At 41.2% G+C, this 25,487-nt stretch overlaps 1 protein-coding gene and 1 pseudogene across 2 annotated transcripts in view; one reads left to right on the forward strand and one right to left on the reverse strand.

Annotated features, from left to right (window-relative positions):
* LOC134483923 (glyceraldehyde-3-phosphate dehydrogenase-like) overlaps window positions 1-25,487 on the reverse strand; it is a 470,368-nt gene that overhangs the window by 439,298 nt on the left and 5,583 nt on the right. The gene's annotated exons all lie outside the window — the stretch shown is intronic.
* Hspd1-ps6 (heat shock protein family D (Hsp60) member 1, pseudogene 6) lies at window positions 13,046-15,933 on the forward strand (annotated as a pseudogene).

A 25,487-nucleotide genomic window follows, 5' to 3' on the forward strand; every position in this document is an offset into this window, starting at 1 on the left:
AAAGCCATATACAGCAAACCAGTTGCTAACATTAAACTAAATGGAGAGAAACTTGAAGCAATCCCACTAAAATCAGGGACTAGACAAGGCTGCCCACTCTCTCCCTACTTATTCAATATAGTTCTTGAAGTTCTAGCCAGAGCAATCAGACAACAAAAGGAGATCAAAGGGATACAGATCGGAAAAGAAGAGGTCAAAATATCACTATTTGCAGATGACATGATAGTATATTTAAGTGATCCCAAAAGTTCCACCAGAGAACTACTAAAGCTGATAAACAACTTCAGCAAAGTGGCTGGGTATAAAATTAACTCAAATAAATCAGTTGCCTTCCTCTATACAAAAGAGAAACAAGCCGAGAAAGAAATTAGGGAAACGACACCCTTCATAATAGACCCAAATAATATAAAGTACCTCGGTGTGACTTTAACCAAGCAAGTAAAAGATCTGTACAATAAGAACTTCAAGACACTGAGGAAAGAAATTGAAGAAGACCTCAGAAGATGGAAAGATCTCCCATGCTCATGGATTGGCAGGATTAATATAGTAAAAATGGCCATTTTACCAAAAGCAATCTACAGATTCAATGCAATCCCCATGAAAATACCAATCCAATTCTTCAAAGAGTTAGACAGAACAATTTGCAAATTCATCTGGAATAACAAAAAACCCAGGATAGCTAAAGCTATCCTCAACAATAAAAGGACTTCAGGGGGAATCACTATCCCTGAACTCAAGCAGTATTACAGAGCAATAGTGATAAAAACTGCATGGTATTGGTACAGAGACAGACAGATAGACCAATGGAATAGAATTGAAGACCCAGAAATGAACCCACACACCTATGGTCACTTGATTTTTGACAAAGGAGCCAAAACCATCCAATGGAAAAAAGATAGCATTTTCAGCAAATGGTGCTGGTTCAACTGGAGGGCAACATGTAAAAGAATGCAGATCGATCCATGCTTATCACCCTGTACAAAGCTTAAGTCCAAGTGGATCAAGGACCTCCACATCAAACCAGACACACTCAAACTAATAGAAGAAAAACTAGGGAAGCATCTGGAACACATGGGCACTGGAAAAAATTTCCTGAACAAAACACCAATGGCTTATGCTCTAAGATCAAGAATCGACAAATGGGATCTCATAAAACTGCAAAGCTTCTGTAAGGCAAAGGACACTGTGGTTAGGACAAAACGGCAACCAACAGATTGGGAAAAGATCTTTACCAATCCTACAACAGATAGAGGCCTTATATCCAAAATATACAAAGAACTCAAGAAGTTAGACCGCAGGGAAACAAATAACCCTATTAAAAAATGGGGTTCAGAGCTAAACAAAGAATTCACAGCTGAGGAATGCCGAATGGCTGAGAAACACCTAAAGAAATGTTCAACATCTTTAGTCATAAGGGAAATGCAAATCAAAACAACCCTGAGATTTCACCTCACACCAGTGCGATTGGCTAAGATCAAAAACTCAGGTGACAGCAGATGCTGGCGAGGATGTGGAGAAAGAGGAACACTCCTCCATTGTTGGTGGGATTGCAGACTGGTAAAACCATTCTGGAAATCAGTCTGGAGGTTCCTCAGAAAATTGGACATTGAACTGCCTGAGGATCCAGCTATACCTCTCTTGGGCATATACCCAAAAGATGCCTCAACATATAAAAGAGACACGTGCTCCACTATGTTCATCGCAGCCTTATTTATAATAGCCAGAAAATGGAAAGAACCCAGATGCCCTTCAACAGAGGAATGGATACAGAAAATGTGGTACATCTACACAATGGAATATTACTCAGCTATCAAAACAACGAGTTTATGAAATTCGTAGGCAAATGGCTGGAACTGGAAAATATCATCCTGAGTGAGCTAACCCAATCACAGAAAGACATACATGGTATGCACTCATTGATAAGTGGCTATTAGCCCAAATGCTTGAATTACCCTAGATCCCTAGAACAAACGAAACTCAAGACGGATGATCAAAATGTGAATGCTTCACTCCTTCTTTAAATGAGGAAAAAGAATACCCTTGGCAGGGAAGGGAGAGGCAAAGATTAAAACAGAGACTGAAGGAACACCCATTCAGAGCCTGCCCCACATGTGGCCCATACATATACAGCCACCCAATTAGACAAGATGGATGAAGCAAAGAAGTGCAGACCGACAGGAGCCGGATGTAGATCGCTCCTGAGAGACACAGCCAGAATACAGCAAATATAGAGGCGAATGCCAGCAGCAAACCACTGAACTGAGAATAGGTCCCCTATTGAAGGAATCAGAGAAAGAACTGGAAGAGCTTGAAGGGGCTCGAGACCCCAAAAGTACAACAATGCCAAGCAACCAGAGCTTCCAGGGACTAAGCCACTACCTAAAGACTATACATGGACTGACCCTGGACTCTGACCCCATAGGTAGCAATGAATATCCTAGTAAGAGCACCAGTGGAAGGGGAAGCCCTGGGTCCTGCTAAGACTGAACCCACAGTGAACTAGTCTATGGGGGGATGGCGGCAATGGGGGGAGGGTTGGGAGGGGAACACCCATAAGGAAGGGGAGGGGGGAGGGGGATGTTTGCCCGGAAACCGGGAAAGGGAATAACACTCGAAATGTATATAAGAAATACTCAAGTTAATAAAAAAAAAATGGGGTTCAGAGCTAAACAAAGAATTCACAGCTGAGGAATGCTGAATGGCTGAGAAACACCTAAAGAAATGTTCAACATCTTTAGTCATAAGGGAAATGCAAATCAAAACAACCCTGAGATTTCACCTCACACCAGTGAGAATGGCTAAGATCAAAAACTCAGGTGACAGCAGATGCTGGCGAGGATGCAGAGAAAGAGGAACACTCCTCCATTGTTGGTGGGATTGCAGACTGGTACAACCATTCTGGAAATCAGTCTGGAGGTTCCTCAGAAAATTGGACATTGAACTACCTGAGGACCCAGCTATACCTCTCTTGGGCATATACCCAAAAGATGCCCCAACATATAAAAAAGACACGTGCTCCACTATGTTCATCGCAGCCTTATTTATAATAGCCAGAAGCTAGAAAGAACCCAGATGCCCTTCAACAGAGGAATGGATACAGAAAATGTGGTACATCTACACAATGGAATATTACTCAGCTATCAAAAACAATGCCTTTATGAAATTCATAGGCAAATGGTTGGAACTGGAAAATATCATCCTGAGTGAGGTAACCCAATCACAGAAAAATACACATGGTATGCACTCATTGATAAGTGGTTATTAGCCCAAATGCTTGAATTACCCTAGATGCACAGAACACATGAAACTCAAGACGGATGATCAAAATGTGAATGCTTCACTCTTTCTTTAAAAGGGGAACAAGAATACCCTTGGCAGGGAATAGAGAGGCAAAGATTAAAACAGAGACTGAAGGAACACCCATTCAGAGCCTGCCCCACATGTGGCCCATACATATACAGCCACCCAATTAGACAAGATGGATGAAGCAAAGAAGTGCAGACCGACAGGAGCCGGATGTAGATCTCTCCTGAGAGACACAGCCAGAATACGGCAAATACATAGGCGAATGCCAGCAGCCAACCACTGATCTGAGAACGGGACCCCCGTTGAAGGAATCAGAGAAAGAACTGGAAGAGCTTGAAGGGGCTCGAGACCCCATATGAACAACAATGCCAAGCAACCAGAGCTTCCAGGGACTAAGCCACTACCCAAAGACTCTACATGGACTGACCCTGAACTCTGACCTCATAGGTAGCAATGAATAGCCTAGTAAGATCACCAGTGGAAGGGGAAGCCCTGGGTCCTGCTAAGACTGAACCCCCAGTGAACGTGATTGTTGGGGGGAGAGCGGCAATGGGGGGAGGATGGGGAGGGGAACATCCAGATAGAAGGGGAGGAGGAGAGGCTAGGGGGATGTTGGCCCGGAAACCAGGAAAGGAAATAACATTCGAAATGTAAATAAGAAATACTCAAGTTAATAAGAAAAATTCCTGGAAAGATCAGGAATTCAAGGCCCATACCTAAACATAGTAAAAGCAATATACAGCAAACAAGTAGACAACATCAAGCTAAGTGGACAGAAACTTGAAGCAATCCCACTAAAATCAGGGACTAGACAAGGCTGCCCACTCTCTACTTATTCAATATAGTACTCCAAGTGCTAGCCAGAGCAATCAGACAACAAAAGGAGGTCAAAAAAATACAAATTGGAAAAGAAGAAGTCAAAATATCACTATTTGCAGATGATATGATAGTATACTTAAGTAACCCCAAAAGTTCCACCAGAAAACTACTAAGCCTGATAAACAACTTCAGCAAAGTGGCTGGATATAAAATTGACTCAAACAAATCAGTAGCCTTCCTCTACTCAAAGGATAAACAGGCTGAGAAAGAAATTAAGGAAATGACACCCTTCACAATAGTCACAAATAATATAAACTATCTCGGTGTGACTCTAACCAAGGAAGTGAAAGATCTCTATGACAAGAACTTCAAGTCTCTGAAGAAAGAAACGTGAAAAAGATCTCAGGAGATGAAAAGATCGCCCATGCTCATGGACTGGCAGGGTGAACATAGTAAAAATGGCCATCCTCTCCCAGACCCGGTGAGAGAGAGACCCTACTGCCTGGTCAGGTGGGCACTCCTGAGGCTGCAGAGCGGAAGAGACCACCAACACTGCTCACCCCTGCCCACATCCCTGGCCCAAGAGGAAACTGTATAAGGCCTCTGGGCTCCCGTGGGGGAGGGCCCAGGAGCGGCAGGACCCCTGCCAGAGACACCTCCGGACCCTGAAGGAAACAGACCGAATAAACAATTCTCTGCACCCAAATCCCATGGGAGGGAGAGCTAAACCTTCAGAGAGGCAGACAAGCCTGGGAAACCAGAAGAGACTGCTCCCTGCACACACATCTCTGACGCCAGAGGAAAATGCCAAAGACCATCTGGAACCCTGGTGCACTGAAGCTCCCGGAAGGGGCGGCACAGGTCTTCCTGGTTGCTGCTACTGCAGAGAGCCCCTGGGCAGCACCCCACGAGCAAACCTGAGCCTCGGGACCACAGGTAAGACCAAATTTTCTGCTGCAAGAAAGCTGCCTGGTGAACTCAAGACACAGGCCCACAGGAACAGCTGAAGACCTGTAGAGAGGAAAAACTACACGCCCAAAAGCAGAACACTCTGTCCCTATAACTGACTGAAAGAGAGGAAAACAGGACTACAGCACTCCTGACACACAGGCTTATAGGACAGTCTAGCCACTGTCAGAAATAGCAGAACAAAGTAACACTAGAGATAATCTGATGGCGAGAGGCAAGCGCAGGAACCCAAGCAACAGAAACCAAGACTACATGCCATCATCGGAGCCCAATTCTCCCACCAAAACAAACATGGAATATCCAAACACACCAGAAAAGCAAGATCTAGTTTCAAAATCATATTTGATCACGATGCTGGAGGACTTCAAGAAAGACATGAACACACTTAGGGAAGCACAGGAAAACATTAATAAACAAGTAAAAGCCTACAGAGAGGAATCGCAAAAATCCCTGAAAGAATTCCAGGAAAACACAATCAAACAGTTGAAGGAATTAAAAATGGAAATAGAAGCAATCAAGAAAGAACACATGGAAACAACCCTGGATATAGAAAACCAAAAGAAGAGACAAGGAGCTGTAGATACAAGCTTCACCAACAGAATACAAGAGATGGAAGAGAGAATCTCGGGAGCAGAAGATTCCATAGAAATCATTGACTCAACTGTCAAAGATAATGTAAAGCGGAAAAAGCTACTGGTCCAAAACATACAGGAAATCCAGGACTCAATGAGAAGATCAAACCTAAGGATAATAGGTATAGAAGAGAGTGAAGACTCCCAGCTCAAAGGACCAGTAAATATCTTCAACAAAATCATAGAAGAAAACTTCCCTAACCTAAAAAAAGAGATACCCATAGACATACAAGAAGCCTACAGAACTCCAAATAGATTGGACCAGAAAAGAAACACCTCCCGTCACATAATTGTCAAAACACCAAACGCACAAAATAAAGAAAGAATATTAAAAGCAGTAAGGGAAAAAGTCAAGTAACATATAAAGGGAGACCTATCAGAATCACACCAGACTTCTCGCCAGAAACTATGAAGGCCAGAAGATCCTGGACTGATGTCATACAGACCCTAAGAGAACACAAATGCCAGCCCAGGTTACTGTATCCAGCAAAACTCTCAATTAACATTGATGGAGAAACCAAGATATTCCATGACAAAACCAAATTTGCACAATATCTTTCTACAAATCCAGCACTACAAAGGATAATAAATGGTAAAGCCCAACATAAGGAGGCAAGCTATACCCTAGAAGAAGCAAGAAACTAATCGTCTTGGCAACAAAACAAAGAGAATGAAAGCACACAAACATAACCTCACATCCAAATATGAATATAACGGGAAGCAATAATCACTATTCCTTAATATCTCTCAATATCAATGGCCTAAACTCCCCAATAAAAAGACATAGATTAACAAACTGGATACACAACGAGGACCCTGCATTCTGCTGCCTACAGGAAACACACATCAGAGACAAAGACAGACACTACCTCAGAGTGAAAGGCTGGAAAACAACTTTCCAAGCAAATGGTCAGAAGAAGCAAGCTGGAGTAGCCATTCTAATATCAAATAAAATCAATTTCCAAATTGATCATCAAAAAAGATAAGGAAGGACACTTCATATTCATCAAAGGAAAAATCAACCAAGATGAACTCTCAATCCTAAATATCTATGCCCCAAATACAAGGGCACCTACATACGTAAAAGAAACCTTACTAAAGCTCAAAACACACATTGCACCTCACACAATAATAGTGGGAGATTTCAACACCCCACTCTCATCAATGGACAGATCATGGAAACAGAAATTAAACAGTGATGTCGACAGACTAAGAAAAGTCATGAGCCAAATGGACTTAACGGATATTTATAGAACATTCTATCCTAAAGCAAAAGGATATACCTTCTTCTCAGCTCCTCATGGTACTTTCTCCAAAATTGACCATATAATTGGTCAAAAAACGGGCCTCAACAGGTACAGAAAGATAGAAATAATCCCATGCGTGCTATCGGACCACCACGGCCTAAAACTGGTCTTCAATAACAATAAGGGAAGAATGCCCACATATACATGGAAATTGAACAATGCTCTACTCAATGATAACCTGGTCAAGGAAGAAATAAAGAAAGAAATTAAAAACTTTTTAGAATTTAATGAAAATGAAGATAAAACATACTCAAACTTATGGGACACAATGAAAGCTGTGTTAAGAGGAAAACTCATAGCGCTGAGTGCCTGCAGAAAGAAACAGGAAAGAGCATATGTCAGCAGCTTGACAGCACACCTAAAAGCTCTAGAACAAAAAGAAGCAAATACACCCAGGAGGAGTAGAAGGCAGGAAATAATCAAACTCAGAGCTGAAATCAACCAAGTAGAAACAAAAAGGACCATAGAAAGAATCAACAGAACCAAAAGTTGGTTCTTTGAGAAAATCAACAAGATAGATAAACCCTTAGCCAGACTAACGAGAGGACACAGAGAGTGTGTCCAAATTAACAAAATCAGAAATGAAAAGGGAGACATAACTACAGATTCGGAGGAAATTCAAAAAATCATCAGATCTTACTATAAAAACCTATATTCAACAAAATTTGAAAATCTTCAGGAAATGGACAATTTCCTAGACAGATACCAGGTATCGAAGTTAAATCAGGAACAGATAAACCAGTTAAACAACCCCATAACTCCTAAGGAAATAGAAGCAGTCATTAAAGGTCTCCCAACGAAAAAGAGCCCAGGTCCAGACGGGTTTAGTGCAGAATTCTATCAAACCTTCATAGAAGACCTCATACCAATATTATCCAAACTATTCCACAAAATTGAAACAGATGGAGCCCTACCGAATTCCTTCTACGAAGCCACAATTACTCTTATACCTAAACCACACAAAGACACAACAAAGAAAGAGAACTTCAGACCAATTTCCCTAATGAATATCGACGCAAAAATACTCAATAAAATTCTGGCAAACCGAATTCAAGAGCACATCAAAACAATCATACACCATGATCAAGTAGGCTTCATCCCAGGCATGCAGGGATGGTTTAATATACGGAAAACCATCAACGTGATCCATTATATAAACAAACTGAAAGAACAGAACCACATGATCATTTCATTAGATGCTGAGAAAGCATTTGACAAAATTCAACACTCCTTCATGATAAAAGTCCTGGAAAGAATAGGAATTCAAGGCCCATACCTAAACATAGTAAAAGCCATATACAGCAAACCAGTTGCTAACATTAAACTAAATGGAGAGAAACTTGAAGCAATCCCACTAAAATCAGGGACTAGACAAGGCTGCCCACTCTCTCCCTACTTATTCAATATAGTTCTTGAAGTTCTAGCCAGAGCAATCAGACAACAAAAGGAGATCAAAGGGATACAGATCGGAAAAGAAGAGGTCAAAATATCACTATTTGCAGATGACATGATAGTATATTTAAGTGATCCCAAAAGTTCCACCAGAGAACTACTAAAGCTGATAAACAACTTCAGCAAAGTGGCTGGGTATAAAATTAACTCAAATAAATCAGTTGCCTTCCTCTATACAAAAGAGAAACAAGCCGAGAAAGAAATTAGGGAAACGACACCCTTCATAATAGACCCAAATAATATAAAGTACCTCGGTGTGACTTTAACCAAGCAAGTAAAAGATCTGTACAATAAGAACTTCAAGACACTGAGGAAAGAAATTGAAGAAGACCTCAGAAGATGGAAAGATCTCCCATGCTCATGGATTGGCAGGATTAATATAGTAAAAATGGCCATTTTACCAAAAGCAATCTACAGATTCAATGCAATCCCCATGAAAATACCAATCCAATTCTTCAAAGAGTTAGACAGAACAATTTGCAAATTCATCTGGAATAACAAAAAACCCAGGATAGCTAAAGCTATCCTCAACAATAAAAGGACTTCAGGGGGAATCACTATCCCTGAACTCAAGCAGTATTACAGAGCAATAGTGATAAAAACTGCATGGTATTGGTACAGAGACAGACAGATAGACCAATGGAATAGAATTGAAGACCCAGAAATGAACCCACACACCTATGGTCACTTGATTTTTGACAAAGGAGCCAAAACCATCCAATGGAAAAAAGATAGCATTTTCAGCAAATGGTGCTGGTTCAACTGGAGGGCAACATGTAAAAGAATGCAGATCGATCCATGCTTATCACCCTGTACAAAGCTTAAGTCCAAGTGGATCAAGGACCTCCACATCAAACCAGACACACTCAAACTAATAGAAGAAAAACTAGGGAAGCATCTGGAACACATGGGCACTGGAAAAAATTTCCTGAACAAAACACCAAGGGCTTACGCTCTAAGATCAAGAATCGACAAATGGGATCTCATAAAACTGCAAAGCTTCTGTAAGGCAGAGGACACTGTGGTTAGGACAAAACGGCAACCAACAGATTGGGAAAAGATCTTTACCAATCCTACAACAGATAGAGGCCTTATATCCAAAATATACAAAGAACTCAAGAAGTTAGACCGCAGGGAAACAAATAACCCTATTAAAAAATGGGGTTCAGAGCTAAACAAAGAATTCACAGCTGAGGAATGCCGAATGGCTGAGAAACACCTAAAGAAATGTTCAACATCTTTAGTCATAAGGGAAATGCAAATCAAAACAACCCTGAGATTTCACCTCACACCAGTGCGATTGGCTAAGATCAAAAACTCAGGTGACAGCAGATGCTGGCGAGGATGTGGAGAAAGAGGAACACTCCTCCATTGTTGGTGGGATTGCAGACTGGTAAAACCATTCTGGAAATCAGTCTGGAGGTTCCTCAGAAAATTGGACATTGAACTGCCTGAGGATCCAGCTATACCTCTCTTGGGCATATACCCAAAAGATGCCTCAACATATAAAAGAGACACGTGCTCCACTATGTTCATCGCAGCCTTATTTATAATAGCCAGAAAATGGAAAGAACCCAGATGCCCTTCAACAGAGGAATGGATACAGAAAATGTGGTACATCTACACAATGGAATATTACTCAGCTATCAAAACAACGAGTTTATGAAATTCGTAGGCAAATGGCTGGAACTGGAAAATATCATCCTGAGTGAGCTAACCCAATCACAGAAAGACATACATGGTATGCACTCATTGATAAGTGGCTATTAGCCCAAATGCTTGAATTACCCTAGATCCCTAGAACAAACGAAACTCAAGACGGATGATCAAAATGTGAATGCTTCACTCCTTCTTTAAATGAGGAAAAAGAATACCCTTGGCAGGGAAGGGAGAGGCAAAGATTAAAACAGAGACTGAAGGAACACCCATTCAGAGCCTGCCCCACATGTGGCCCATACATATACAGCCATCCAATTAGACAAGATGGATGAAGCAAAGAAGTGCAGACCGACAGGAGCCGGATGTAGATCTCTCCTGAGAGACACAGCCAGAATACAGCAAATATAGAGGCGAATGCCAGCAGCAAACCACTGAACTGAGAATAGGTCCCCTATTGAAGGAATCAGAGAAAGAACTGGAAGAGCTTGAAGGGGCTCGAGACCCCATATGTACAACAATGCCAAGCAACCAGAGCTTCCAGGGACTAAGCCACTACCTAAAGACTATACATGGACTGACCCTGGACTCTGACCTCATAGGTAGCAATGAATATCCTAGTAAGAGCACCAGTGGAAGGGGAAGCCCTGGGTCCTGCTAAGACTGAACCCCCAGTGAACTAGTCTATGGGGGGAGGGCGGCAATGGGGGGAGGGTTGGGAGGGGAACACCCATAAGGAAGATGAGGGGGGAGGGGGATGTTTGCCCGGAAACCGGGAAAGGGAATAACACTCGAAATGTATATAAGAAATACTCAAGTTAATAAAAAAAATAAAAGATTAAATGACAACATTGTGAAATGTATCAGGATTATTTGATGGGATGGGTATTTACTTGATTAAATATCAAAATATTAACAGTTTCTGCTCTTGGATACTAATGGTACTCAATTTAATGAAGAGATGAATTCTTTATAATTAGTAAACGATGCTTCCATAGAAGTGGCCGGGGTGGGGTATTTGAGACACCTTCAGAGCAGTATGCACCTCCACGTGCTTGTTAATATCTGCATCAATAGTATTTACCCAGTTCCTGTGCCTTGCAGAAGTCTCCTGCCTCCTATATTAATAAAAGCAACTCCAAAATCAAAAAAAAGAAATGGCCATCTTGCCAAAAGCGATCTACAGATTCAATGCAATCCCCATCAAAATACCAACTCAATTCTTCAAAGAGTTAGACAGAACAATTTGCAAATTCATCTGGAATAACAAAAAACCCAGGATAGTGAAAACTATCCTCAACAATAAAAGAACTTCTGGGGGATTCACCATCCCTGACCTCAAGCAATATTACAGAGCTATAGTGACAAAAACAAAAACAAAACTGTATGGTATTGGAATAGAGACAGGCAGGTAGATCAGTGGAATAGAACTGAAGACCCAGAAATGAACCAATACATGTATAGTCACTTGATCTTTGACAAAGGAGCTAAAATCATCCAGTGGAAAAAATAGCATTTTCAGCAAATTGTCAGCATGTTAAAGAATACAAATTTGTCCATTCTTATTGCCCTGTAGAAAGCTTAAGTCCAAGTGGATCAAGGACTGCCACATTAAACTAGATACACTCACACTAATAGAAAAAAAAGTGTGTGAGAGCCTTGAACACATGGGTACTGGGGAAATTTTCCTGAACAAAATACCAATGGCTTATGCTCTAAGATCAATAATTGACAAATGAGATCTCATAAAGCTGCAAAGCTTCTGTAAAGCAAAGAACATTGTCAGTAGGACAAAACAACAACCAACAGATTGGGGAAAGATCTTTACCAATCCTACATCCAATAGAGGGCTAATATCCAATATAGAATGGCTAAGAGTAAAAAAAAAAAAAAAAAAAAAAAAACCCAGGTGACAACAAACCTAGACAATATTGATAAAGCCAAGAAGTGCATGCTGACAGAAGCCTGGTATAGCTGTCTCCTGAGAGGCTCTGCCAGAACCTGACAAATACAGAGGCTAATGCTAGTGGCAAAACATTGAACTGAGAATGAGGTTCCCATTGGAGGAGTTAGAGAAATCTTTGAAGGATCTCAAAGGGCTTACAACCCCATAAGAACAACAATACCAACCAACCACAGCTCCCAGGGACTAAACCACTACCCAAAGGGTACACACAGACAGACCCATGGCTCCAGCTGCATATGTAGCAGAGGATGGCTTTGTTGGGCACCAATGGAAGGATAAGCCCTTGGTTCTGTCAAGGCTGGATCCCCCAGTGTAGGGCAATGTCAGGGCTGGGAGGGGAGCAGTTGGGGAGGGGTTGCAGAGGGGGAACAGCCTCATAGACGAAGGGGAAAGGGGATTGGGATAGGCTTATGGTCGAGAAACTAGGAAAGGCAATAACATTTGAAATGTAAATAAAAAATATCCAATAAAAAATGATGGACTGGATGTTAGGTCTACCTTATACTTTATAAATATAAAATGGTAAATAATTATGCTTAATTTGTATTTGAGAGAAAAGTTTTTTGTTGGACAGAAAGGGTGATATTTGGTAGGATCTTCTCCTAATAAATAAACATTACAAGGGACCAATCACCAATGGGTAGACAGGACTTCCAGGTCACAAAGAAGAAGAGAAGGCAGGAAAAAGAACTACATCAGTTTTGGACAGAGGAGAGCAAGAAGGCAGACAGAATGTAAAAGCCAGAGGCTGATGTTTCGAGTGGCAGATCCACCACCAGAGAATTTCTAACATAGAATAGTTTGTAAAACTAGGGTGCTGTATTCTGCACCCAGTGATTGTGCTCCCTGTTGATTCTAAACTAAGATTGTGTGATTTCCTTCACACAGTGACTCAACTGAGTTCCAGAGAATGGTACAGCAGAGCATGGCGACCAGCCATGGAAATTTGGAAGTGCGAGGATGTGCATGGCAACAGCCAGCAGTGGGAATTCAGTGAAACAGGAGGAAAGAGCCCTGGGTAAGAGGGAAGAATGCGGCTTTGGCCTGCCCACCACGCTGGAAAAGATGGACCATCTGCCAGTCCTGGGCAGCAATAGGGTGGAAGGCTTTTATATATTTTATGCTACACATAGCAGTCAGTCAAAGTGTGTGGAGGAACCACACCAACACAACAAAATAATATCAGACAATAGACACTGTTTCTTAACAACTTTCAATATTAATAACCTGGAATCACCAATTAAAAGGTACAAAGTAATAAACTAAATTAAAAACCATGACCCATTTTTCTGCTGCATCTAAGGAACACACCTCGCTAGCAAAGCTATCCTCAGAGTCGAAAAAAATGGAAAAAGATATCCCAAGTTAATGGACCCAAGAAGCAGGCAAATGTAGTTACTTTAATATCTGACGAAACAGACTTCAAACCAAAATAAAACAGAAGTGGTAAGGAAGGATACTACATTCTCATTAAAGGGAAAATCCAATGGGGAATATATTACAGCCCTAAGATTAGACCACTAAATACAAAGGCTCATGAAGAAACAAGCACCACTAAAATCGCATATTGACTGTAACATAGTGATAGTAGCCGACTTCAGTACCACACTATGGCCAACAGACAGGTCATACAGACAAAAACTGAAGAGAAAAACGCTGGAATTAAGTAACATGAATAAAGCGGACCTAACAGACACCTATACAACATTCCATTCAAGCACTAAAAATATACCTTCTCAGCCGCTCATAGAACTTTCTCCGGAATTGACTACATACTCAGACACAAAGCAAGTCTCAAAGGATAAAAGAAAACTGAAGTAACACCCTGCATCCTATCTGACTACCGTGGATTAAAACTGAAGGAGGGCTCCGCGCAGGCTGCTGGCAGGCTGGCTGTTGCTGGCAGCTGGAGGCGGAAGAACGGGGGAGCACTTTCTAGGCTTTTCCAGGCCAGCAGCTGAGGTGAAAGAATGAGCCCCTCCCGGAAATGACGCCACTTGATCTTTCACCTACAAAAAGCGCAGGGCCTTCTGGAAAGTTCTAGAGAAGAGCGGGACCCAGGAGCCAGCGTAGGGCGGTGGCAGAGTGCTGAGGCCACAGGGCTGAGGCGGCTCAGAAATGCTCCGACTACCCACCCACAGTCCTTCGCCAGATGAGACCAGTGTCTCGGGAACTGGCTCCTCATTGCACTCGGGCCTATGCCAAAGAGTTAAATTTGGTGCAGATGCTCCAGCCTTAATGCTTCAAGGTGTAGACCTTTTAGCCAATGCGGTAGCTGTTACAACGGGGCCAAAGGGAAGAACAGTGACTACTGAACAGAGTTGGGAAAGTTTCAAAGTAACAAAAGATGGGGCCACTGTTGCAAAGTCAATTGATTTAAAGGATAAATACAAAAACAACGGAGCTAAACTTGTTCAGGATGTTGCCAATAACACAAACGAAGAGGCTGAGGATGGCACCACCACTGCCACTCTTCTGGCCTGGTCTATTGCCAAGGAGGGCTTTGAGAAGATCAGCAAGGGGGCTAATCCAGTGGGAATCCGGAGAGGTGTGATGGTGGCTGATGATGCTGTGGTTGCTGAACTTAAGAAACAATCTAAACCTGTGACAACCCCTGAGGAAATTGCTATAATTTCTACAAATGGAGACAAAGGCATTGGGAACATCATTTCTGATGCAACGAAGAAGGTTGGAAGAAAGGGTGTCATCACAGTGAAGGATGGGGAAACCCTGAAAGATGAGCTAGACATTTTTGAAGGCATGAAGTTTGATCAGAGGATATATTTCCCCATATTTTATTAACGTATCAAAAGGTCAAAAATGTGAATTCCAAGACGCCTATATTTTGTTGCGTGAAAAGAAAATTTCTAGTGTTCGGTCCATTGTACCTGCTCTTGAAATTGCCAATGCTCATCGGAAGCCCTTGGTCATAATTGCTGAAGATGTTGATGGAGAAGCTCTTAGCGCACTGGTTTTGAACAGGCTAAAAGTTGGTCTTCAGGTTGTAGCAGTCAAAGCTCCAGGGTTTGAGGACAACAGGAAGAACCAGTTTAAAGATATGGCTATCGCTACTGGTGGTGCGGTGTTTGTAGAAGAGGGGTTGAATCTAAATCTTGAAGACGTTCAAGATCATGATTTAGGAAAAGTTGGAGAGGTCATTGTCACCGAAGAGGATGCCATGTTTTTGAAAGGGGAAGGTGACAAAGCTCACATTGAAAAACATATTCAAGAAATCACTGAGCAGCCAGACGTCACTAATGAATATGAAAAGGAAAAGCTGAATGAGCGACTTGCTAAACTTCCAGATGGAGTAGCTGTGTTGAAGGTTGGAGGGACGAGTGATATTGAAGTGAATGAGAAGACAGAGTTACAGCTGCTCTCAATGCTACGAGAGCAGCTGTTGAAGAAGGCATTGTTCTAGGAGGGGGCTGCGCTCTGTTTCACTGCATCCCAGCCTTGCATTCATTAAAGCCTGCTAATGAAGATCAGAAAATATGTATAGAAATTATTAAAAGAGCACTTAAAATTCCTGCAATGACGGTTGCTAAGAATGCGGGTGTTGAAGGATCTTTGATAGTTGAGAAAATTCTGCAGAGTTCCTCAGAGGTTGATTATGACGCCGTGCTTGGAGATTTTGTGAACATGGTGGAAAGGGAACTATTGATCCAAAAAGGTTGTAAGAACTGCTTTACTAGATGCTGCTGGGGTGGCCTCCTTGCTAACTACATCTGAAGCTGTAGTGACAGACATTTCTAAAGAAGAGAAGGACCCTGGAAAGGGTGCAATGGGTGGAATAGGAGGGGGGATGGGAGGTGGCATGTTCTAACTCCTAGAATAGTGCTTTGCCTTATCAATGAACTGTGACAGGAAGCTCCAGGCAGGTTCCTCACCAATAACTTCAGAGAAATCATCTGAAGAAAATGACTGACGAGAAGGCAGGCTGACCACTGTAACCATTAGTTACTGGTTTCCTTTGACAATACATAATGGCTTGCTGCTGTCATTGTTCATGCCTACAGATAACTTATTTTGGATTTTTGAATAAAGGCATTTGTACATTCCTGATGCTAGGTGCAAGAGCCATATACCAGGGTCCTGCTTTCAACTTAAATCACTGAGGCATCTCTATTGTTCTGTTAGCATCAGGACTATAGCGCTGTATCACCACATAAGAAGTTCAGAAGCAGCCTATTGTGGAGGGTGAGAGTGATTGTGTACAGAGTAGAGAAGTATCCAATTATGTGACAACCTTTGTGTAATAAAATTTTGTTTTAAGAAAAAAAAAAACCTTGGAAGCTGAACAACTCAGAACTGAATGAAAATTGGATCAAGACAGAATTCAAGAAGAAAATTTGAATATTTTATAGTTGAATGAGAAAGAAAAACAAAAACCACAACATATTCAAACCTATAGGACACAGTGATAGTGGTTCTAAGAGGCAAATTCATAGACTAAAGGCCTACATAAAAAATTTAGAGAGATCATCTATTAATACCTTAAGACACTTGAAATCGGGGCTGGGGATTTAGCTCAGTGGTAGAGCGCTTACCTAGGAAGCGCAAGGCCCTGGGTTTGGTCCCCAGCTCCGGAAAAAAAAGAACCAAAAAAAAAAAAAAGACACTTGAAATCTTTAGAAAAACTACAAGAAAAATACTAAACTCAAGGCCAAACTTAAAAAACAGAAACAAACAAAAAAAACAAAGACTTGATGAAAAAAAGAGTTGTTTCTGTGAGAAAAATTAACAAGAGATTTGCAAGCATCCCAAACAAAGGAAAGAGAGTAAAGATGCAAATTAATATATTAGAGATTAAAATAGACACTGAGGTAATTCAGAGAATCATAAAGACTTTTTAAATCTGTATTTTACCAAACTAGAAAAAAGATTTATAAAATGATGAATGTCTTGGTATATACAACCTTCCAAAGTTAAATTAACATTAAATAATTTAAACAAACCAACAACCAGTTAGATAGGGGCAGTGATTAAAAATCACCCAACTAAAAAAAGCCCAGGACCAGATACATTCAGGACAGAACTCTCCCATATCTTCAAAGAACTAATGCCAATATTCCTGAAATTATCCTGCCAAAGAGAAACTGAAGAAATATTTATTGGTTTGTTTTATACTACCACTATTTTCCTGATACCGAAATGACACAATGACCCAACAAAACAAAAATTATACCAATTTACCTTTTGACCATAAATTTAAAATTCTCAATAAAATATCTATAAATTCTAGAGCACATCAAAAGTATTGTCTATCATTATCAAGTAGGTTTCATCCCAAAGAAACAGAGATGGTTCAATATATACAATCCAGTAAATGTAATCCATCACACAAAGAGACTAAAAGACAAAAAAATAAAAAATAAAAAGCGCCCAAGACATAGGTAGCAATGAATATCCTAGTAAGAGCACCAGTGGAAGGGGAAGCCCTGGGTCCTGCTAAGACTGAACCCCCAGTGAACTAGTCTATGGGGGGAGGGCGGCAATGGGGGGAGGGTTGGGAGGGGAACACCCATAAGGAAGGGGAGGGGGGAGGGGGATGTTTGCCCGGAAACCGGGAAAGGGAATAACACTCGAAATGTATATAAGAAATACTCAAGTTAATAAAAAAAAAAAAAAGCGCCCAAGAAACTAAAAAAAAAAAAAAAAAACTACACACATGATCATCTCATCAGATGCTGAAAATAGCTTTGACAAAAGTCCTTCATAAGTGATACAAAAGATGTACCTCATATGAAGGAATTTCTAGCAAGCCCACAGCCAACATCAATCTAAATAGAGAGAAAGTATTTCTTTTAAAATCAGGAACAATTCAAGGCTAGCCATTCTTTTCACACCTGTTCAATACAGTATGTGAAGTTTTAGCTAAATCACTGAAGAAAATCAAGGGGACACATGTAGGAAGGGAAGAAGTCAAGATACATATTTGTAGATAATATGATTTTATACATAAAGACCCTAAAAACTCCAGCTGGAGACTACTACAGCTGATAGACACTTTCAGCAAAGTAGCGGAATGAAAATTTAGCACACGTATGCGTGCACACACACAATCAGAGAAAGACATTTCTGATTTCTTTACTGAAAAAGAAATCAGAAAACAGTATCCTTCATAATAGTTCAAAAAAAAAAAACCCTCTGGGGTAGCTCTAACCACGCAAGTGAAAGACTTGTATAATAAAGAAGTTTAAGACTTTGATGAAAGACATCGAAGAGCACATCGTAAGTTGAGAAGATCTCCCATGCTTGTGGATTAATAGGATTAACATTAAAAAAAAAAGCCACGCTACCAAAAACACTCTACAGATTCAATACAATCCCCATCAGAATTTTAACGTAATTCTTTACAGAAATTGAAAAAAAAAACCACAAATCTTCAATAACCTTAGTCATGAGGAAATGCAATTTAAAAACCACTTTGAGATTTCATTTTACCGCAATCAGAATAGTCAAAATCGATAAAACAAATAACACCCCCTGCTGGTGAGGATGTGGGATTTGGGAGCACTCATTGCTGCTACTACTGCAAACTTTTACTTTGAATCTCACTGTGGTGGTTCCTAGAAAGCTGGGAATAAGCTGGGATCTATCTCAGTATCTAACTATAGCACTCTTGGGTATAAGACAAGGACTTTACATCCTACTACACAGACACTTGCTTAACCATGTTTACTGATTCTCTACTCAAAGAGTCGAAATTTGGAAACAGTCTAGATGTCCATCCACTAATGAGTGGATAATAAAAATGTGACACATGTATGTTATGGAGTATTTTTCAGCTCTTAAAACAAATGAAATTATGAAATTTGCAGATAAATGGATGGAACTAGAAACAATCATCGTGAATGAGGGAACCCAGAACCAAAACGACACATATTACATGCTTTCCTCTCATACGTGGATGTTAACTTTTACATTTTAAATTTTTATGTCATTTAGAATATCCACAGTTTAGATAGCTAGTAAGAGATCAGATAGAATTTTTAATAAAAATATAAAGGACAAACTAAAAAGGCAGATGAAATGTGGAGGAGGGAGGGAGGGCAGGGTAACAGATATAATAGAAGGAGGAACAACTAACACCGATGACCTTTTGTAAATCAATATGGAGACCTACTACTGAAGTAGTTTCCTAAATTATATACATATATGAAAGGAACTTAAGTATGTTCACTACATAATGGGGGAGACAATGCTCCAGAAGATGTGCTACCAGTAAAACCTCCAATGCCAGGAACCAGTTACAGTCATTGGCTAGAGGGGTCCATAGACAACCCACAAAACATCACGAGCTCTTTCCTGAGACATTGATTTCTCTCCACAGCCTGATGATGAAGACACCATGTACGCCACTAAACCTGCAGAAACTGAGGTGCTACCCAACTAGAAATTTCATCCTTCATGATTGGCACTCACGGTGCTGGGAGGCACTGCACACACGACCAGAGGAGAAAACTGACCATCACTATCACCCGAGAGAAAAACCTACTACTATTCTTCTGCCAAAAAACAAAACAAACTACAGCACCAAAATGACTCCTAATGCATAGATTTGATACATCACTCAACCTTCATCAAAAGATGCTTCTTCTTGCAGAACATGGGTGTTAGCACAACTGGACAATATGTGGAGAGTGAGATTTTGCAGCACTCCACCCTGAGTGAGTTATCTTTCTCAAACCCCTCCTCTTGAGGCTCAGGGATCTACGAGGAAGAGGAGGCAGAAAGACTGTAGGAGCGAGAAGGGGTGGAAATAATGTCTTCCAGACATTTGCATGCTGTTACAGGACTATAACCGCATGTGCAAGACGTGCAGAGTTCAAATCAGACAAAATCTCACACCGAGGGGAAAGTGGACACTAAGTCCTACTCCTAACCAAGAAACAGTTTTCAATTGATATCTACTGGCAAAGGGAAAACCAGTTTTCCCTTTAGACCATCACTGGGTGTGTCAACCACACTCCAGGGCAATCCACACGGCCAGAAATGATTGGCTAACACGAAATGGATTCCACGGGGTTTTCTCTGTTTTTGTTTGTTTTGATTTTCATGTTTTTGCTCTAAGAGAAAGAGAGAGTGAGAACACAAAGTTTTGAGGGAGGTAGAAGAGATCTGGAAGGACTTGGGGGTAGGAGAAAGAACACAATCAAAAGATAGTACAAATTTGCTGGGTTTGTGGGTAAAAATGCTACATTATCATTTTACTTTGCATTTTAAAAATGCACAACTCACCTGCTTATGAGCTGACATTTTTATTATACTTATTTATTGAGGGTGTGTGTGTGGTCTTAAAGGTGACATAGCATGAGTGAGGAGGTCAGAGGACAACTTACAGAGTCTCAGGCACTCTGTTATTTCTGCCATTGTATCCTTTATGCTAGCTGGCACAAGAGCTTCCAGGGGAGTCTCCTGTCTCTGCCTCTCATCTTGTTGTAGGAACCGAAGGATCGAATTACAGATGTACTCTATCTACTGTGTCTTTTAAAATAGATAGAGTAGGGATGGGACTCAAGTCATCAGGACAATCAGCTGCTATTTCCTCCCCTGAAATCAGCTTAGTTTGTTCTGGTCACCTTTATATTCCAGAGAAGTCACAGATAAAAGGAAAAAGTGAATGTCTTATTTCGTGATGTCTGAAAACATTCACTCACCCTATATACTTTATTAACAGATAAGTTCATTCATTCCATCTTTATCAATCAGGTTTAATTCATAACACTTAATATTTTATATCTAATATTCTCAACACTAAAGATATATATATATATATATGCAGCCCTGTGTGCTGTGTCAGTCCAAAATAACATATTAACTGTAAACCACGCAGTCATTTAATAAATTAAGAAATTACTACACAGTGCCGTGCTATGAGCCAGCAAAATATTTCTGAATTTGAAAAATATTTGATCTAACAAAGACTGGCTTATTCATATGCTCCATCATGACATCGCAGGTTTTTCTTGTGTGCCTGAGTAATGATTTCCTCATTTCCAGTTAGCAGTCAGTCAGCCCATCTCACCCACAGGCAAGCCTAACACTCTTCTCATTGGGAAGGGAGAGAGTGATGGATGACAGCAGCTGCGGCCTTTAGTCAATCCCAAAATCTACCTTCTGCCTAATAAGATTTTCACTGAAACGCAGCAGACACTACTCAGCTGTTCAGTAAAGAGCCACATCCAGCTTGGGCTTGTGCACTTACACATGAACTGAATATAGTTCATAGACGATCCAGGTCAACCCCCATCCCCACCTAAACCCAGCAACACTCCCAAAATTATGTTTTATCTTTGTAAGCATAGCATAGATTTCTATCCAAACTGGTGGTTGGTAAGACAGACTTAGTTCCTGAATCAAAGTCTCTCTGGCCAGGAAAAAAAAATTAAGCGAAATCGAAAGGGTTTGACCAGACATTCTGCAGCCCTCTCATCACTGTGGCCAGTATTACTCAAAGGATCTTCCAGCACTGGCCAGGCGCGCACTAAGAATAGTACATTGGATAAATCTATGAACTAGAGTTTGACTCATTAGGAGGAAGTGACTAGAAAGGAGGCCGTCTCATCCCAGAAACTCTGGAAGAGGGAAATTCAGTCAATTTTACACATCTGTCTTTCTGATAGTGCAAGCTTCAGAGAGGATATTTGGCTTCAAGTTTTGATGTGACAGCTGTGGGGATACTAGTATTATATGCACAGGGCTGAGGGGCTACTGCCTTCTGAGACCCCCTATATTGATCTTGAGGTTCTTCTACTGAACAGCTGACTGGCCACTAATGAGTATCAATAATCTCTCGAGACTAAGCAAGGGAGCCAGGCAGACAACAGCATCTGCTGCTCGTCCATCATTCCTTCCAACCAATAGAAACAGGGCATGACCAATGTGGCCTGGGAAGGCCTCTGCTCTGTAGTGGTGGTGCCAGATGAAGAAGTCATTACTACTCGGTGCTGGAAGAGGGGGAGAGAAAGGTGTCTGGAGGGAATAAAAGAATGACAGAACAGGATATAGTCAGCCAGTTGGTCACTGAGGCACATTACATCCTCTGGGCACTGTTTCCAGATGCCTTGCATTTTTCCCTGTGCAGCTACTCCCCATATCCCTGAACTGAAGGGGCTCAAAGTTTCATCATCTTTACGTAATAAAATCTTTGGGAAAATAACAGGGAAATGCAGAGACAAGAAAGTGATACGGTGGCCCAAGGAAAGAAACCCATGTGTTGTCTTGAGGTTAATTTGAGATGCTCAAGGGTAGCCTTGAGTCCATAGAAGCCATGAAATTCCACATAGAGAAACTTAAAATTAATCGGACAAGCAGTGGTTTCATGCTTCTTTGGGTGCTATCAGCATGAGACCATTCTTTTCTTTGTTCAAAATGTTTAGATTGACCTTCCTTTCGCTATTCTCCTTCAGCATTAGTCATGTCTTTTAAGTCCCTTATTTTTAAAACTTATAGTACTGCTAGTGAACACCTTTCTTGGGAGCCATGTATAGTATTTTATACATGTAAATTATGTTTACATTCACGGGTACATCTAAAAGGCCTTGGGAAATAAGAATAAATGGCGCGGTAACATCTCCTTTGCAGAGATGAACCTATGAGAAGTGAGAGGAAGTGGCCTGAGATGTCATGGGTCCATGGCTCGTATTCTATCAGCCCTGTCCACACCTCACACAGCATGAGCCAGCTCTGATGTGGAAGTAGGACCCATGATGACACACACGGTACCTGGGAAGCTTGTCTGAGTTGTCCCCATCATGGTGTTACATCCATGACAAAAGGTACACCAGTGGCACCAGTGCAGTAAGTTCAAGTCTTTCTGCTAAACGTAACCATCTCTGAGTGCCCTTCATGAAGAGCCTCTCTCTTCTTAGTTGAGATTCTGTGTCATTTTTGCATATCCTTCAGCCTGAAATTGGACAAGTTGGATGATTGATGCCAAGAGTTTAAGTTGGCAGTGTGACTTGGCAATAACATAAAAATTGTCTGATATTTAAGAGTAAAATTCATATGGCAGACTACGTGTAGGGAGTTGAGTGTCCTGAAATTGCTGCCAACTTCCAACAAATACCACTTTAAGGCTTCCTTCCCCTGGGCAGCTATACTTCTCAATGCTCATTTCCTTATCTTACTCTTTTCATAAAATATGAAATATGAGACTAAAAAGTTTCTCCACACCTTCAAAAATGTTAGAAACAATTCAAGGTTGACATAAATCAGATGTAGTAAAGCAATTTGACCAACCAGTATTGCATGATTTTGAGGACATTCTCTTTGGTTTGACTTTCTACTCCAATTAAGAAATTTTAATTAAACAGAAGGACTTGATAGGCTTTCATGAGCCTTCAGAGTAACTTTTACCAAACTAATCCATAAGCCCCAGAATATGTGACAAACTGAAGAAATAACCACAAAGCACATTAGTCTAACAAAAAAAGGCTAGCAGTTCCTAATCTTTTCCTTAGGTAAGCATTTGAAAGATCACGAACGGGATGCCAATTAAGAATGCCTGAAGTTCAAACTAATAGAAGAAAAACTAGGGAAGCATCTGGAACACATGGGCACTGGAAAAAATTTCCTGAACAAAACACCAATGGCTTATGCTCTAAGATCAAGAATCGACAAATGGGATCTCATAAAACTGCAAAGCTTCTGTAAGGCAAAGGACACTGTGGTTAGGACAAATCGGCAACCAACAGATTGGGAAAAGATCTTTACCAATCCTACAACAGATAGAGGCCTTATATCCAAAATATACAAAGAACTCAAGAAGTTAGACTGCAGGGAGACAAATAACCCTATTAAAAATGGGGTTCAGCGGTTGTGGTGGCGCACGCCAGTAGGATTTGCTGAAGGAAGCAGAGGCAGGAGGATCACGAGTTCGAGGCCAGCCTGGGCTACACATTTTGGGGCTGGGGATTTAGCTCAGTGGTAGAGCGCTTACCTAGGAAGCGCAAGGCCCTGGATTCGGTCCCCAGCTCCGAAAAAAAAGAACAAAAAAATGGGGTTCAGAGCTAAACAAAGAATTCACAGCTGAGGAATGCTGAATGGCTGAGAAACACCTAAAGAAATGTTCAACATCTTTAGTCATAAGGGAAATGCAAATCAAAACAACCCTGAGATTTCACCTCACACCAGTGAGAATGGCTAAGATCAAAAACTCAGGTGACAGCAGATGCTGGCGAGGATGCAGAGAAAGAGGAACACTCCTCCATTGTTGGTGGGATTGCAGACTGGTACAACCATTCTGGAAATCAGTCTGGAGGTTCCTCAGAAAATTGGACATTGAACTGAGGATCCAGCTATACCTCTCTTGGGCATATACCCAAAAGATGCCCCAACATATAAAAAAGACACGTGCTCCACTATGTTCATCGCAGCCTTATTTATAATAGCCAGAAGCTGGAAAGAACCCAGATGCCCTTCAACAGAGGAATGGATACAGAAAATGTGGTACATCTACACAATGGAATATTACTCAGCTATCAAAAACAATGACTTTATGAAATTCGTAGGCAAATGGTTGGAACTGGAAAATATCATCCTAAGTGAGGTAACCCAATCACAGAAAGACATACATGGTATGCACTCATTGATAAGTGGCTATTAGCCCAAATGCTTGAATTACCCTAGATGCCTAGAACAAATGAAACTCAAGACGGATGATCAAAATGTGAATGCTTCACTCCTTCTTTAAAAGGGGAACAAGAATACCCTTGTCAGGGAAGAGAGAGGCAAAGATTAAAACAGAGACTGAAGTAACACCCATTCAGAGCCTGCCCCACATGTGGCCCATACATATACAGCCATCCAATTAGACAAGATGGATGAAGCAAAGAAGTGCAGACAGACAGGAGCCGGATGTAGATCGCTCCTGACAGACACAGCCAGAATACAGCAAATACAGAGGTGAATGCCAGCAGCAAACCACTGAACTGAAAATAGGACCCCTGTTGAAGGAATCAGAGAAAGAACTGGAAGAGCTTGAAGGGGCTTGAGACCCCATATGAACAACAATGCCAACCAACCAGAGCTTCCAGGGACTAAGCCACTACCTAAAGACTATACATGGACTGACCCTGGACTCTGACCTCATAGGTAGCATTGAATATCCTAGTAAGATCACCAGTGGAAGGGGAAGCCCTGGGTCCTGCTAAAACTGAACCCCCCAGTGAAGGTGATTGTTGGGGGAAGGGCAGCAATGGGGGGAGGATGGGGAGGGGAACACCCATAAAGAAGGGGACTGGGGGCTGGGGATTTAGCTCAGTGGTAGAGCGCTTACCTAGGAAGCGCAAGGCCCTGGGTTTGGTCCCCAGCTCCGAAAAAAAAAAGAACCAAAAAAAAAAAAAAAAAAGAACCAAAAGAAGGGGACTGGGA

This window comes from Rattus norvegicus, chromosome 20 (genome assembly GCF_036323735.1).
Source record: "Rattus norvegicus strain BN/NHsdMcwi chromosome 20, GRCr8, whole genome shotgun sequence".
Classification (NCBI taxonomy): domain Eukaryota; kingdom Metazoa; phylum Chordata; class Mammalia; order Rodentia; family Muridae; genus Rattus; species Rattus norvegicus.